The sequence below is a fragment of the Gracilinanus agilis genome, chromosome X, assembly GCF_016433145.1.
Source record: "Gracilinanus agilis isolate LMUSP501 chromosome X, AgileGrace, whole genome shotgun sequence".
NCBI classification, from domain to species: Eukaryota; Metazoa; Chordata; class Mammalia; order Didelphimorphia; family Didelphidae; genus Gracilinanus; species Gracilinanus agilis.
The window spans coordinates 80,157,425-80,166,871 of record NC_058136.1 but is presented as its reverse complement, the minus strand read 5'-3'; the positions used below and the strand labels follow the sequence as shown (position 1 = coordinate 80,166,871).

At 38.9% G+C, this 9,447-nt stretch overlaps 1 pseudogene; it reads left to right on the top strand.

Moving 5' to 3' along the window:
• The window catches only part of LOC123253811, a 34,317-nt pseudogene extending 26,957 nt beyond the window's left edge, over window positions 1-7,360 (top strand).
• Window positions 7,361-9,447: the final 2,087 nt, after the last annotated feature.

The window sequence follows — 9,447 nt, the reverse complement described above, 5'->3', positions numbered from 1 at the left end:
AGTGACCAGAAATTTTCCTGTCTGCCCCCCTTTTTAGAAGCGGCTGGCTACTTTGCTTCAGCTAGAAAAACCAGTTTTGTCATAGTTTTTTTCTTTCTCCCTTGGAAGGAGTCCAATTGGTAATGGCCACAGACAATGTAAAAAGTTTTAACAATTTTCACTTAGCTAAACCAGTCTTTCCAGTAATGTGGCATACCTGGAATTATTCAGGCAGGTATCAGAATCCCACTTCATAGAAAAATGAAAAAGCAAAAGTGTATTTATTTTAGGATACTTATTGAAGCATGAAGAAAGGTAATTAAGAAACAAAAATTCATCATATGTCAGCCAGCTCCTTGTTAAGAATTAACCCTTTTCTGACTCATTCTTTTTCACAGAATTTTTTAGTCATGGAGATATGAATTGTAACAATTGATCTTTTGCCAGGATGAAAAGAAAAATCTAGCTTATATAATTTATGTTTTATATTTGTCAGAGTGTGTGTGATATGCCCGGGAAATGTGTTCTTGATCAGTCTGTGTGTTATATGTTGTTTGTCTGTGATCACAATGGGAGGGTTACAGGTTGGGAAAAATAAATCTCTCTCTCTCTTCTTCATTCATTCCGGAGGAATGGAGAAGACAGACAGAAGTGTTAGAGAAATTCAGAAAATAACATTGTAATTTCTGAATGTCTTAAACTCTAAGATAATTTAATCGGTTAAAAGAAATCTTATTCTCTGCTCTTATTAAGGCAAGAGTTAAATAAACTAATCTGTCAAGCATTTCTCCTTCCATTTCTCACTGGCCATGAGAAAGGGAACATAGAAATCAAAAGACAGAAAAAGGGACAAATTTGATCCCATCACTAAATTTTATCAACAGGTTAAGTACTGAGACATATATCTAATGAAAATTACAAAAGATTCTAAAAATGCAATCTAAGAAAAACTTATTCAGAGAGAAAGCAATGATTCTTAGTTGTGTACAGAAGTACAGAAGTGCAGCTTAACTTTCCTAGCTAGCAAAAAAATAAATAAAAATTATCAGTCTTGCTCAGTGCTTAACCAAGAGTGAAAAAGCTTCTTTAAACAACCATGAATTCAACCTAACATTAATTAAACTGATGTTAGTGAAAAATTTAACTTAAAGATTATTAGAACAATGCAATTGGCTTACATTTCAAAATTAGATCCCTTTAGACAGAGACTGGTCCATGAGAAAATTATTTGTTGAGAGCGAATCATTCACGCCGCCCCAGTTCAGCAGGAAGTAGCTATGAGAAGCTAAAAATCGTCGCCTATTCTCCCCCAAACTCATGGACCTTTCTCTACCCATTAGAGTATATATTTGCTAAGGGACTGAATAGGTACTGATGGTATTGTGTAAATTCATTGACTACTAGTTAGAAATGGAATTTCTGTTAAATTTAAGAATGCACAAAACTTATATTGAAAAGCTATCTATTAGGATTTGCACTGTAGGAATGATCAGACTTACCAAAAATGCTTATCGAACTCAATTTAGGGAAAACATATGAACATGTAAAATTGTTACTCTAAGATCTGTACCATCATATTAAGTAATAGGTAAAAATATAATTAACATTAGGGTTTCAAAATTTGGTAATTCAAAAATAATATTTTTGCATTAGGAATCTAGTATATTATGAATATAAAAAATTTGGACAGCATTGTAATTTATTAGGATATAAAATTATTTTAAAAGCATGTGTAATGTATGAGAAGAAATTCACGATCTAAGGAACAACATGCAATTTGTTTAAAAAAATATTATTATGGGTAAGAACAAACATGCAGAATAGTTTCATGTGAACAGACTCAGAGAGGTACAGTGATCAATCAAGCGTGACTTGCCAGCTTAGCTCTGTAAAGTGAAAAAATGAACAGGAAGCTAATAGCAACTTTATAACATCAATAATTTTTTCCAACAGGGGCGGTAACCCAATGACGGGAATAGCACAGGTCCTCAACCCTCGATGGTCGAGTAACTCCCCCTGTGTAGCCTAAGACAGGGGCCATCGCTGCAAATATCATCTATGGATCAACTAGGAAACATAAGGTGCTTTGAGAAATACGGTATAGACTTGGAGGAAACAACGGTCAAAAGGAGTGCACTTAGTTATTATGCCCTTCATTTAAAAAATAAAGAAAGGGGGAATTGTTAGGAGCCAAGACTATAAAATAAAAATAGTAACTCTTCAAGGAGAAGGATATGGATCATGAGCCCCGTTCGGGCAAGGAGATAATTGCAAAAACCTCCTCCAAATAACAGCATGTTCTTTTCCGCGTTCCTTCCTTGTAACATCTAGTCCTTTTCTCTCGTCATCCCAATCGCCAGCCCCCTCACTCTGAACATATATATTCTTGCCCTGTACCAGCAATAAACGAGCCTTGCGCCATTAGACTCCCTTGTCTTCTTGAGTGGTTGGTCTCCCCTCCCTCCCCCTATGGTCTTTCAGGTGGCTGTTTCACGGACCCCACTGTTGTATCCGGCTGGTTCCGGACACTAACTGTAGTCACTCACAAGAGACTGGAGACCCTGACTGCCCTCCCAAGGCAGGGAAGGCAAGGGAAGTTAGCTGGTGGCTGCAGAAAGCTAGGACTGTAGGAACTAAAAATGGCTACTTCTAGTGGCAAAATTCTACAGGGCCCTTGACAGATCACCTGAGGTCAGTCAGAGACTGGCTCTGTCAAGGAGAATAAGGATAACACTTGGCTGTGGATTATACAAACTTGAAAAAATAAGGCCTCAGGAAATAACAGAATAAGCAACTGAAGACATCATCCCTCAAGAACACTTTCTCTGCTGAGGCCACCGTAGGTAGAGGAGGAGATTTTAAATAGTCTGTACCTGCCACAAGCCCAAACCCTCAGCTCCCTATACCTTAATGACTGAATTAAAATTCATCTACATCACAGTCTTTGGAAGGTGACTGGTGAAAGAGGAGATGCTGGCATAATTTAATTCTCTGTATGTATGGATACCTGATAGAGGCATTTCCATTCCCTCATCACCTTGAAAGTGACCAGTCTAACTTTCCCCCCTTTGTGCCCAATTATTCTCAGTTGTTTCCTGACAAAACGTTAGGAGAGGGAGGCTCCCCCAAAACCCTTGACAAATGGGGTGAGGAAGTAGGGTGAGTCACGAGGCACCTCATTTATGTGTATGAATTGCAGGAGCTGGTCCAGGGTTCTTGCCAAGGCCGCCTCAAAGCCTTGTACGTGGTGCTCCCTTTTGGAAGAAGTCCAGGGATGTGCCCCATGCTATCATTTGTCAATGTGGATTTCTGGATGTTTAAGTTTAACCTTACTTTAGAGAAATCCCAGTACCAAATACCCCTACTTTGGGTTGAATATTAAGCACCTTTTTGTTTTGAAGACTTCTCTATTGGATGAAAGTTTTCCTCTCATGAAGCCCCAGTTTTTAGTTTGACCTTTGCTTAGGATTTGTTACAGCTGACATTGTTTCCACCCTTGTTGCTGGCTGCAAAGGGGTTTACCAACCTATTTATGATTCCTAATTATCCAGAAGATATATAGGGACTCAAAAATACCTTTACTCTTTGGAGAAAGCAGCTTGTGTGTTTTCTCCATGGGTGGAGCTGACACAGAGATGTGTGTCTTCTCCCAGTTGGTATTTAGCACAGTGCTTTCTCTATGGATATGGTTCACAGATTCCTAGAGCCTTTGGTTTCTAATGGTGTTTAACTTTTGGCTCTAGGTAATGATTAAATATTTGAAGTATATCCCTATTCCTGATTAAAGAGTGGGTTTTTCTTGATTACTTGCTTACTGTGTGTTATTTCCAAGTTAACACAACTGAATCTAGGTTTTTATATTCATTTCAAAAATTTCCTTCAAAGCACCTATCAGGTATTTTTCACTTCTTTCTTTCCCCAAAGTTTTGCTCTTGCAAATGGACAATATTAATTTTTTCCCCTTTAAAACTGGTCCATTGTAGGCGGACATCTGTACAATGGTGTATCAACTTCCATTTCATGATTTTGTTTTTACTTTTTCTTACATCATTCCTCCTTCAATTGGGTGATATATATATGTAGGTGTATATATATATATAAAGAGAGAGACAGAGACAGACAGAGACAGAGACAGAGAAACAGACAGACAGAGAGAGAGAGACAGAGACAGAGACAGAGAGACAGAGAGAGACAGAGAACCACAGATGTGGATAGTGATTGATCCTCTCAGGGATCTCCCTGAATACACAGCCCAGTATTCTAACCTCTTGTTAATAAGAGTAAAACTAAATCACTTTCTCTCACTGAGTCATTTGCAGAAACATCTTGGAGTATCCATGATAGTTACAAAAAACCATATCTCTTTTCTTCAAGAAATCATACAAACTGAGGATCAGATAAAGGAAGCCCTAATTCTAAGGAATCTAGCTACTTCCCTGCAGTCCTCTCTGTCCCTCACAAGAGGTAGCCTTCTGTGTCTTCCAGCTAACTTAACTCCCTCTTTCTATCTAGGTTTCACTAAAACCTATCTGTAAGATAATTATCCTCTGACACTCAGTCATTGATTTGGTTGATTCCCCAATAGCTGTCTCAGAAAAATTGTTAGGAATGAACTCCAACAACTAAGTCACCCAGTTGGTTCTGACCCCTGAGGTAAAAACCTCCAAGCTGATGGGACGGGAAATTTGAGCTAAAAGCTTTTGCTAAGTACAGCAGGTATGGTCACATCATTTTCTAGATCTCTCCCAGTTCAATAGAGTAACTCCTAATATGAATTAGAGGTATGCTCCTTCTCCACATTCAGGTGAGGTAGATGAGCTCTGATAAGCCCACCTTTCCTCCACCTTTCCTGGAAAGGAAGCCCTTATCCTCCAACAGGAAGTCAAGTTACTCTAGCTGCTGTCACTTCTAACCTGTTCCTCCTCTGCCTTCTGCCTGTTAAAATCCTTTCCATTGAGTTCCTAGTGTGGTGAGGAAAATTAGTTAATTGACTAAGTATTAAGGTTGACCTAGCAGTAACCCTGGAGCATTCTAGCATAGAATGAAGGAGAAAGTGTGTGTGCCCTGAGAGAGAGACTCCATTAGTGGTGGGCAAACTGTTGCCAGCCCAGGGAGATCTCAGACTCTGCTTCCTGATTTTCTTGGGATCCTGAGTGGAGGTGGATTTCCAGCAAAAGGAGAAGACCTACAGAGTAGAAGCAAGCAGAGGAGGAGTTTGAGACCTGGTGGACAGCACTTCAAGTTCACTCACTCTTCTTGGTATCATCGACCACCTAGGATTTCGGCATCCTGTGAACCTCTTTGGAAAACTGTGAGAACCCTCAAAACCACCCTTCTGATACATAGCTGTGCTGTTCAAGACTGGCTTGTTTCAGGCTTGAAGCAGCTTCCCAGAGCTACACTGCTCCTTGGGCCCTGCTTGATGGATCACTTGGATTAGAGTAGAATACATCCTCCCCTTGTCATGTGGTTTTGCCCTTTAGATTTTAAGTATAGAAATCCCTTTCCCACTTTTTAGTTAAACATAATTAAAGCTGTTTAAACCTTTACCTAGTCTGTTGGTTTCCAAAGGCCTGGCCTAGTGGTGAGCTGCTGACAGTTAGCCAACAGCCATTTTTGTCAGTTAGGAGCAGCAGCTCAGCTGTGACCCCTGGTCTATCCTGGTCCATCTCTCCTACAACTCAGTGTGTGTAGCCACAACTATTTAGATTATATTTTAACTTCCTACCCATTACCTATATTTTCCACACTAGTATGTGGCTTCAAGACAGCCTACTATTTCTCCGAAATCTTATCCTATCTCTATCCTTTCCTGATTACAGTTCAGAGTAAAAGAGTTGAATTCATTGTTGATTTAGTCTGACATCCTGAGGCAACCTTGTTTTAGGAAACCCCTAGTTGACCCTTATCCCATGGGAACTTGCTTTCAGGAAACTACTGGACTGATCTTTGCCCTAGACTGAACAACAAGCCATGAAGCACCCATTGAGAATCCCTGGACAAGACAAAATCCTAAATACCATTTTCTCTTCTTGTATTCTCCTGTCCCGTCTAGGTGGCTCTCAGGTACCCCAGCCTCTGCTATGGCATCCAGGCCTCTCCCAGTCATTTGAGAGTGTGGGTAGTGCAGGTCCCATGTGAGTGACAGGACATAAGTCCTCTCCCTTGCCCAAAATCTGTGTGAGCACCCGAACTTTGGTAGTTCATTGGAAGTCACAGGAGTAAGGTTCTGTGTGGCTTCCCAGGTTAGCCTAAAGTGTAATCCTCAGAGATGTAAAGAAATAGTTTCACTCAGGATTTTAAATGAAGCGAGGAATATGGAAGTGGTTGCTAGTGAGGAATATTGTGGAACCAGTAGAGAAGAAAATGTTTGTCCTATCCAGAATAACAGTGAAAATGAGATTACTTTACATAAGAAATACCTAAAATTAGAATGTTCCACAGACCCTTGTAAAATTAAGGTACTTTTTTTGCTGAATAACAAAGTATATTTGTGAAGAAAATTATACTACAAGTAAGGACAGTTTCTGCAAATTCTTCAACAAGCTTTCCTGCTCTAGGATCAATGATAGATCTAGACAGGGTTCAAACTATGAGGGAATCCACGAGATCAATAATTTCACCAGGTGCTCAACAACTCATGAATATGGTTCGATTTCAACAGGGAAATTGTATTCCTTTTGGAGAACAACTTCAGTGTATTTTGGGAAAGAAAGACCCACTTGTTTTTGAAGATGAACATATGCTTGATGGATTGCACAAGTCAACAACTTCAGGAGTATTAGATAAGTCATCTACTTCATCTTTTTCTTGTAAGTTTTGATTGACATAGGGAGCAGTCACAGAAAATATAAAAGCTTATATGGACAAAAACACAGAACTTTCTGCTAGAGGAAAAATAGGAAATATTCCACATCCTGAAGAGAATCAAACTATACAACAAAACAAGATTCTTCCTGAAAATGATCTTAAATTTTTAATATCCTCTTAGTTGCAAAAGAAAGCAAATGATAACTCAAATACACCTACTTCTGAGCTGTTTCCTTTTCTTCAAGACCTGTGTATTGAAGTAAACCATCCTGGAGTAGGAGGCAAGAATAAGCCTCAGGGAAACAGTACAAAGCCAAATGAAAGCGTTCTAAGCATTGGAGTGGAACAGCAGCCTGTTTGTTCCTACTTGGAAAAGATAATTTCTAAAAATATAGAACTGATGGAGAAGAAACTTATGGACTACATTGACCAGCATATGTATAAATTATAAGAGCATATAGATAATAAAGTTGTTCTATTAATGGTCTTGCTGCAAAATTCCAATTCCATATCTACTCAGGTGATGCAAGAACATTATGATTCTGAGAGACTCTCAAATGGCGAGAGATAATTACTTAATACTGTTATGAGCAACAGATGTCTGCTCGACACATGCACACATATCCTAAACTTCCAAAAGTTTTGGAGGCAAATTTTCAGTCTGATAGCCTTCCAACGGTTATTTTCTGGTTAATGTAGAACACCATCTGTGTTTGATATTTTATTGCACTTTGTTACTGTAATTCTCAGTATTGTACACTAAAAGTTAACCTATTAGTGTCATAAAATATTTTTATTAGCAATATTTTTCACTCTAATAAGACCTTACTTCTGTGGCTTTATTACTTAAAAAGATGCTACTTTAAAAGAGCCACTTTTAGGATTCTAATTCTGCTCGACAAAATTAACTGGGATCTCAAATACCTTTAAAGAGAGTAACTTTTTTCAATTTATATAAATGATGACCTTACTTATTTTGTTATTTTTAAAGTTAAGAAAAAGTGCTTTAAAAAAAAGAGCAATAGGGATGAAAATTGGCTGTGGATTATAAAAACTGGAAAAAATAAGAAGGACTTAGGAAATAAGAAAACCAGAACCTTGATCTGAAGCCATCATCCCCCAAGCACACTTTCTCACCTGAGGCCACCCCAAGTAGAGCAGGAGATCCTAAGTGATTAGTACCTCCCACAAGCCCAAGCTCCCAGGCCCCAATACCTTGAGCACTGAGTTAAAATTCCTCTACATTACAGTCCTTGGATACCTTCTTGTAGTATGGTTTATAGGTTCCTCTTGATTTGGGGATTCTCCAGTAGACCAAATTATTCTCAAATTGTCTCTTCTAGACCTGTTTTCAAGTTCATATATTTTGATAGCATGATATTTCATGTTTCCTTCTAATATGTCACTCTTTTGTGTGACTTTGCTTCATTAATTCATGCTGTCTTGTGAGATCATTGACTTCCACTTGTTCAATTTTGGTCTTTAAATACCAGTTTTCTGTTATAATCCTTTGATATTCCTTTCCAGTATGGTCTAACCTGTTTTCACAGTTTCCAGCTATTTAATTTTGGTCACCAATTTGGTTATCTTTTCATTTGATTTTTGTGCCATCTTTCCATAAATCGAAGTTTTTGTCTTTTTAACCTTTGGGCATCTTTCTCCAATTGGAAGTTTCTGTCTTTTAAACTGTTAATTTCTTTTTCAGTTATTTCCCACTTTTCTTGCCAAATCTCTTTCACCTTTCTCATGATCTCAGATTAGAAGTCTTCAAGAGGTTGTGGCCAATTTCTCTTTTTTGGGGAAGGTATGGATGTGTTTGCTTGTTTGTCCTCCCTCTGCTGTGTCCTCTGTGTTCTGCATTTTTTCTCAGAAAAAATTATCCAGCATCAGTGTCCTTTTCTTGTTTTTTTCTGGTGTTTGAATGTTGGAGATTGCTTGCCATGACTATAGTGGATTTTCTTCCCTATCCAGAAGTCTAAGTGAGGAGGGCAGGCTTTCTGTGTATGAAGCTATGTAGCATTTTTTGCCTGAGACTGATTTTCCAAGACTCTGCATGGCACCCCTTTAGCTGTATTTCCAAGCCCCAGGTCTCCACTCTCTAGCCTCCTGGAGTCTCAAGTCTACCTCCTCTCTGGGGTACCTCCCTGTTGTTCTTTGTCAACTGCCAAGAACCTAGATTTTGCCCCAGGTCCCTCTATTTCTGGCGAGCTGGTTCTGACTCTCCACCTTGGGTGGGGTGTTGGAGGGATGATCAGCTTGTGTTTTGGTAGAAGCTATTTCACTCCCTATGGCATGGAAGGGCCCAAATCCCACTTTACCTTCAATGCTGCTCCCTATTGTGGAGTCCCTTCTTTTCACCTGGATTTGGGTTTTTTGAGGTATCCCTTAACAGTCTGTGGTGAAGAATGTAAAGATTTCTGCTTCTTCTCTGTAGCCTTCTTTATGCAGAAGTCCCCCTTGGAGCTCCTGGGCTTGTTTTCCCAATTGCTAGAGTCTGTCTTTTAAACTGTTATTTTCTCTTTGCACTAGTTTCCACTTTTCTTGCCAAATTTCTCCTATCTTTTTAACTTGATTCTCAAATTCCAGCATGATTTCTTGGAAGGCTTGTGATAAATTTCCAGTTTTTTTGGAAAGATTGGATGTGTTTGCCTATTTGAC